Source organism: Ailuropoda melanoleuca, chromosome 9 (assembly GCF_002007445.2).
Source record: "Ailuropoda melanoleuca isolate Jingjing chromosome 9, ASM200744v2, whole genome shotgun sequence".
Taxonomy (NCBI): domain Eukaryota; kingdom Metazoa; phylum Chordata; class Mammalia; order Carnivora; family Ursidae; genus Ailuropoda; species Ailuropoda melanoleuca.
Genome location: NC_048226.1, coordinates 45,521,268 through 45,528,929, shown reverse-complemented (window position 1 = coordinate 45,528,929; position 7,662 = coordinate 45,521,268).

The window sequence follows — 7,662 nt, the reverse complement described above, 5'->3', positions numbered from 1 at the left end:
AGCCCACAGACAGCAATGTGGACTGCCCTGCAGGCTGTCAGTTCCCCCTCACCCCCAGGGCCTCAGCCTCGTGGCTTCTTTCCTTACCTCTCAGGTTGTTTACAATTGAGGTGAAGGATCATTCTGACCTCCCTTACTTTCCACCCCAGTCCAGTTAGAGAGCTGGTTCCCCACTGGATCCACTCCTTCCTTTGCTACAGCAGGAAGACAAGTGTCCAGTGCATTCACTCATGGATCCTGAATGCCTCCTGGGTGCCAAGCCGTCCAGGGGGAGGGAAGAAACCAAGAAGCAAGCCCAATTCAAGGAAAGCACCTGGTCCAGCCTGGATCAAACACACCATGAGGTGTAAACAGCAGCTGCATTCCCACGGTTGCTCAGAACCGAGTACCGCTCGGGACAAAGGAGTGTTAATAGTGACTGGGAACAGTCTGTGGCCACAGAGCACTTTACTAGTGACATCTCGACGCGGGGCTGGATCCCAGGACCCTGGAATCATGACCTGAGCTGAAGGCAGATGCTTAACTGACTGAGCCACCCAGGCACCCCTCTAGGTTTTGTTTTTTTTTTTTTAATTGTGGTAAAATACACATAACATAAAACTTACCATCTTGACCATTTTTAAGCATTCAATTCAATAGTGTTAAGTATATTCGTGTTGCTGTACAACCAGTCTCTAGAAAATTTTTGTCTTACAAAACTGAAACTCTGTACACATTAAACAATACTTCCCCATTCCTCCCCACCCCTACCGCCCCCCATCCCCCAGCAGCCACCATTCTACTTTCTGTTGCTATAAATTTGACTGCTCTGGGTACCTCATAAGAATGGAATCATATTTGTCCTTTTGTGACTGGTTTATTTCACTTAGGATAATGTCCTCAAGATTCATTCATGTTATATCATGTGTCAGAATTTCCTTCCTTTTTAAGGCTGAATAATATTCCATTGCATGTAAATACGACCCTGTGTTTATCCATTCTTCTGTCCATGGACATTTGGGTTGCTTCTATTTTTTGACTATTGTAAATAGTGCTGCTGTAAGCAAGGGTGTACAACTATCTTGAGATATTTGTATCAGTTCTGTTGGGTATCTACTCAGAAGTGGAATTGTTGGATCATATGGTAATTCGATGTTTAATTTTTTTAAAGGACTGCCATTCTGTTTTTCATAGTGGCTGCACCATTTTATATTTCTACAATGCACAAGGGTTCTAGTCCTTTAAATATCTGTTCTTTTAAGACTGGGGTATGTTCTCTAAACAGGTATCACTTGGAGTTGGAAATATAAAACCTTTTTCTTTTCTCTTTTTATCTCCCTGCCTCCCATATTTTCCACTGTATAACTGGTTTGATTTCAAATGAATCTGATTTTACAGATTGGATACAATAAGAAAATACTAGAAACCCTAGGGCTCATTAAGAAATCAATGTCAGCCTACATGCCTCCGCTGTCGGGGAGAGCCCGGTGAATCCTGCCATTTTGTGCATTTTTCTCTAGTCCTCTTCCATAACCTCATCCTTTCCTCTTTAGCTGACATTTAACTGATTTTTAAAGTTACCTGATTTTTTTCCCTCTCATACATAAAATACTACGTCTTCCCTTCTAAGAAAAATCATTTCAAATTGATAGTTCTTCATGGAGAATAGACCAAAAGTGCCCAAATTGCACAAACTTCTTATTGTGTGGCTCACTGAGCTGAAACCTAGAGGCAGGCATGAAACTTGTTCCCAAACGCTGGGTTCCAGAGAGGGAAGCCTGCCCGATCCCTCTTCTCCAGAACACACTCTCCTGCATCTGTAGCAGGTAAGGGGAAATGGTTCCTGGGCTTTCAGCTGGCTGCAGGAATGTCTTCGGGGACAGACTCCAGGTGGTGGTGGAGCAGGAAGTCGGAGCAGCTGGAGGAACTGTGGTTAGGGAATCTCCCCTGGGCCTGCAGCTTTTGCTCCATCTAGTTCCTTCCGTGACAGCCGTATTCGTTTCTTCACTCCCTGGCCAGGCTCTGTGTTTCCCAGCTCGCAGTCCATGAGGGCCTCCCTCTGCTTCAGGAATGCTGAGGGCAGAGCATTGGGCTCCAGGGGCCATCATGAGGAAGACATCTTAGGTCCACTTCCAGGGATATTGCAAAGACCCTTTAGCATCCATCCTGCAGTAAATCCCTAAATCTGACAGTGCCATTTGCCAAGGTCAGAGCAAAGGGGTAGAAATTAAAAGGCAGCTTCTGGACAATAGGGACTTCTATTTGTTTTATTATTTTATTTTATTTATTTTATTTTCCCCAAAGGACAAGCTTTCCATTGTCAATTGGGCCAGAAGAAAATGGTGTTACAGGGGTCGAATTAAAGTGCTTTGTGTCTGCCTCAATGCCCATCCTTTTCAGGACCCAGCTAAGGTTTGTTGTCTCTCTCTCTCTCTAAGACTGGCCAGATATCCTGAAGGGCTGGAGGACCAGCATCTGTGGGGTGCCTTACAAACTTTTCTGGTCTTCAGTCACCTCTGCATACAGGTGAGGTTGATCAGAGAAAAGACTCGAAGGGCACATAAATGGAAATTTCCTCCGTCCTCGCAGTTCCTTCAGAAGCAACGGGACAGGGAAAACAAAATCCTTTCATGCACAGAAGACTTGGGAAAGTCCTATTTCACAGGTGAGACCAGCAGGTATTATGTGATGAGCACAAGGGTCACCCAGGTCAACATTTATTAAGCATCTACAGCATGCTTAGCATTATATGAGGGGCAGTACTGGAACCACATGGGATGAATGAAACAGGACACTCAGGGCGCCTGGGTGGCTCAGTCGTTAAGCGTCTGCCTTCAGCTCAGGGTGTGATCCCGGCGTTATGGGATCGAGCCCCACATCAGGCTCCTCCACTGTGGGCCTGCTTCTTCCTCTCCCACTCCCCCTGGCTTGTGTTCCCTCTCTTGCTGGCTGTCTGTCTCTCTGTAAAGAAAAAAAGAAAAAAGAGGAAAAAAAAAAGAAACAGGACACTTGTCCTCAGATGTAAAAATAAGTCATTGCAGCACAGTAGGTGTTTGTGATATAATAAAAAATATGTATATTTGGTCTTTGCCCCAGTTCCTGGCATAGATCTCCTAAAACCTTTGGAATTTCCTGAGTGATGGGAGTGTCTTCTGTTATTCATAAAAGCCTTTTCCCACCATACCTAAGTTCCTCCTATGAGATGACACAGGGTGGGCATGTGGTTTGTTTCAAGGGAGGGGCTGGCCACACTTAGAGGCTTGGAATTTTCTACCACCTCTCCTCTTAACCTCCAGGATAGGAGGAGGGGATAGAGATTGAGTTCATTCACCAGTGGCCAGTGGTGGCTTATCAAGCAAGCCTAGATAATAAAACCACCCTAACAACTCTAGACCTATGAGATTTGGAGAGCCTGCGGGCAGGTGAAGACATTAAGGTGCTGGGAGGGTGGTGAGTCCCCACGGGGCGTGGAAACTGTGTGCCAGCTCCCCTACTCCCCCCTTGACCTTATACCTCTTCATCAGGTGAGTCATGTGTATCCTTTATAACAAACTGCAATCCTAAGTATAGTGTTTACCTGAGTTCTGAGCTGTTCTAGCAAATTATCACACCTAAGGTGGGGGTCATGGAAACCCCTCAATTTCTAGTCAGCTGGGCAGATGTGTGGGTAGCCTGGGGCCCCCATTAGCAGTTGGCGTCTGAAGGAAGGGCAGTCTTACTAGGACCGAGCCCTTAACCTGCTGGGTCTGTACCGACTCTGAGTAGTGTCGGAACAGAATTGAATCGTAGGACACCCAGCCAGTGTCAGAGAATTGAGGACCATTGGAAAAACCAAGCACGACCATCCACAAGGACTCCGATATCAGTACTGCCCACCGCCGCTGCCACAGCCATCATCACCGTCTGGCTCAACTGTTCAGTGGGGAACGGCCCTTGTTTAGGTCAAAGATGGCTGACTAACAGCAGGTCCGTGTGATTCAACCCCATGCCGTTGCTTTGTGCTTTCTGTGCGTCCTCTCATATATCCCTCACAACACCCTTGAGACGCGAGTCCTGCTGTCCTGGCAGGGTTACACGCCGGGACTTCTGGACGCCTGGCTGCAGGCCCTGGGTGTGTGGTGCCCAGGGCTGCCTTAATACAGTATCGCAAACTGGGTGGTTAAAACAACAGAAACTTACTGTCTCACAGCTGGAAATCCGGAATCAAGGCATCCACAGGGTAGGTTCCTTTTTGGAGGCCCTGAGAGAGAATTTGCTCCTCGCTTCCTCCTTGCAGGCACCCCTTGGTGCCCCTTGGCTTGTGGCTGCGTCACTCCAGTCTCTACCTCTCTCTCTATGTGGTGTTCTCCCTGTGTGTCTGCCTCTCTTAGATGGATGCCAGGGGCTGGACGTAGGACCCATCGTGATTACACGGCAAAGGCCCTATTTCCAAATAGGGTCACATTGACAGGAACGGGGGAGGGAGGTTAGGACATCGATGTTATCTCTTTAAGGAGGACGTGATTCACTGTACAACACTGAGCTCTCAAACGGGGTCTCTACAGCTGGGGGACGCTATGTGCTGGTGTTGGGGCCAAGACCCCCACCTGCCCACTGGCCCCTTGGACCACGCAGGCCGCACACAGAGCCAGGCTGGCCAGGGCCGGGATGGAGGAGGCTGGCACCCCCACTGGGGGGGAGGGGAGGCCTGCTGGGTGGCGTCCAGGTGGACCACCCAGGACGTGTGGGCAAGGCGAGGGGGCATTTTTCATGGCTGCTGTGAACACACATCTCCCTGCAGCATGGTTTAAATCACCTTGACAGGAAAACCTCAAACTTAGAATCTGGGCTGAAGATGCTTTGTTTTTCTTGCTAATCAATGCTCTTGCTTTTGGCTAGTGGTTAGAAAGGTTTCAACAGTTACAGCTAGAAAGCTTGTCAGAAGCTCCTGGAAGACACCATGTAAATGCTTTGCAGAAAAGGAGCAAGGGAGATGAGACATAATTGCTCAGTGAGTAGGATTCTGGATGATGCCAAGTGCACATTCCCAACACTTCCCTGAAAAGATAGGAAAGCAGTTAAGTGCTCTGAAATACCGAGACGTAGGAACCGCAAACACTAGAAGAGTCGGCATAAAGAACACCTAGAATTGTGGTCGCCCACACGCCTCTGTCTGGCCATTCCCAGAGAGAGCCAGGGAGAGCAGAGGATGTCCATGGGGACCCAGGGACGTGCCTGGAGCGGTGCTCGGCTTGTGCTGAGTTCACTACTTGGGGCAAGCTGATAGCTGACCGTTGAGCCGTCGTTAGACTGGTCCTGTCCCATCTTCTTGGCAAGTAAAAAGAGTTCGTTTGAGCTAACATGTATCCATTTGAAGATACTTGAAATGTACTTTGTTTTGCCTCCAGGGTTCTCATGAAACACTGCCTGCACATTTAAGCAAGTCATGCTTCTGAGGCCAAGCAAACAAAACGGCCAAGCAACGGTGTCCGGGTTTCACGGAGGAAGAAACTTTCCTTTGGTCATTTAAACAATGGATTCAGTTACTAGAAACCCGAGTGCACGTTTAAAGACTCCATGTGCTATCTGTTAACACTGCCCTTCACCTTTTGGGCCTCTGCCCCAGGGTTGGCCACACAGACACTTTTTTCTTGGGCCAGACTGAGGCTTCTGAAGGGTGACTCAGGCTGGAGATTAGGTCCAGGCAGAGGAGATAATTGTTTCTAGTCTGGTTTCTTCGAACTTTTCTCCGACGTCACCTTTTATGCCTCTTCCTTAGGCAGCTCACTCATGTTCCCCACGCTGTGGGCCCTGGCCCTTCTCCCCTCCCAGCCCTACTGCATGGTACAGCTTCCTCGCAGAGGACTCCAGAAGCCCAGCACAGCCTCCTTCCCGAGGACCAGATCAAGATGTCCACCTGTCTGCCAGGGCCCTGTCACCCAGTGTCTCCAAGGCAACGCTTCTATGATCAGGTTCACCATCTGTTCTGCGGCTGCCGCTGAAACACAGCCTGGCTTGTGCTGAGCCACCCTTCAGTCATGAAGCTCAAAAGTGGAGTCTCCTGGGCCATCAGTAGTTAAGCCTTAGCGTTCTCGCTCCAGCCTCTGGCAGCCACCTCTTCCTCTTCCAGCTCACCACTTCTTAGCCTGACTTTTGCAAGAGCCCCCCTCCTAACTGGTCTCGTAGCTTCCTGTATTCCAGAAGTCTTTCTAGCCACTGAATTGATTCTATTAACGTCCCAACTCTGCTCAGGTCCTTTCCTGCTTAAAAAAAACTTCCTAGGGCTTCTCTCTTCTCCATCCTCAACCTGGATTGAGGCTATACTCAAGATGGGACCCACTTAGGGACCACATAGCATTCTCCTCGTGTGTCCTCTTTCAGGCACAATGAGTGTAATCTGTCCTGTTCAACCTCTGAGCCTTTCCTGACCTTCAGTTCCCTGGAATGCCCAAGCTCCCATTCTCATCTCCATCTGCTATATCCCCAATCTTCAAAGCTTCTCTCAGATGCCACCTTGCTGAGACGGTGTCCCACTCTGAGACTTCATTTGTGGCATGCTTACATAGTTACTGGTATTTGAACATGTGAGTCAACTGCTAGCTACCTGAACTCCTGGGATAGGCCCTCGGGTTTAGGAGATGCCTCGTGTACTTGTTTAACTGCAGGAGGATGACAACTCTGCTCCTGACCCCCGGCCCCCTGGCCCCCGGCCCCCTGGCCCCACGTCCCAGCCTTTCTGGCCCACCACAGCCTTGCTTTCACCCCTCCTCTTTTTAATCAGACACAGGCAATAAATTTGGCATGGAAAGCACTACCCTCCTCCCCCTAACCCCACTGATTTTAAATTTTGTTGGAGGCAAAAGCAAATTTCCAAGATTCAGATCAACACCAATTTAGAATTATTTCTGCCAGTTGGAAAAGAAAACTTTGAAAATGACATTTGACTTTTTTTTTTTTTAACTTGGGAAAAATTTGAAAGCTATAGCCTTTCAAGGAAACAGGATACTTAACACTCACACACACACACACACACACACACACACACACACACACACACACACACACACACAGCCTGGCTTTATGTAGTTCAATCCTGTCAAGCTAATCTAATCTTTTGTGACAGAGCAGCCGACCTGGTAGATCAAGGGGGAAACAATAGTTGGAATTCATCTTTACTGGCTTCATAACTTTTGATTCCACTCAATATGATTATCATTAAACTGGTTGAAAGGTTGGGGGGTTGTGGGGAGGAGGGCACAAATCAGTTATAGCTGAGGGACAGAAGTGCTCCCTGGATGCCAGCCTTGAGCCCAGTGGCCCTGAACGTTGGCCTGAATGGGCCAGACGACAAAAAAGAGAACACGGGGTCAGCATGAACGACGAGATGGGGTGGGGTGGGGGTGCAGATTATTAATCAGCAAGAAAAGTCACTTCGGCAATTACCTGTATCAACATTAGTATGTAGGTTGGACGAGCGGAGAGTTCACGCTTAGAGGAAACAGCAATCATCGTCAAAGTAGAATTATATTAAGAATGTGGAACTGGGATGAACAAATACAACATGCAGGAATCTTGCAGTCCTAAACTTGCACTAAATCTGTCTCCTTCCGACTCCACAGCTAAAGATGGGAAAGATAATTTGGGCAGGATTCAAGGGGGAGCCACAGGACTAATTAAACGAGGCCTGGACTAGGGAATCGAAGA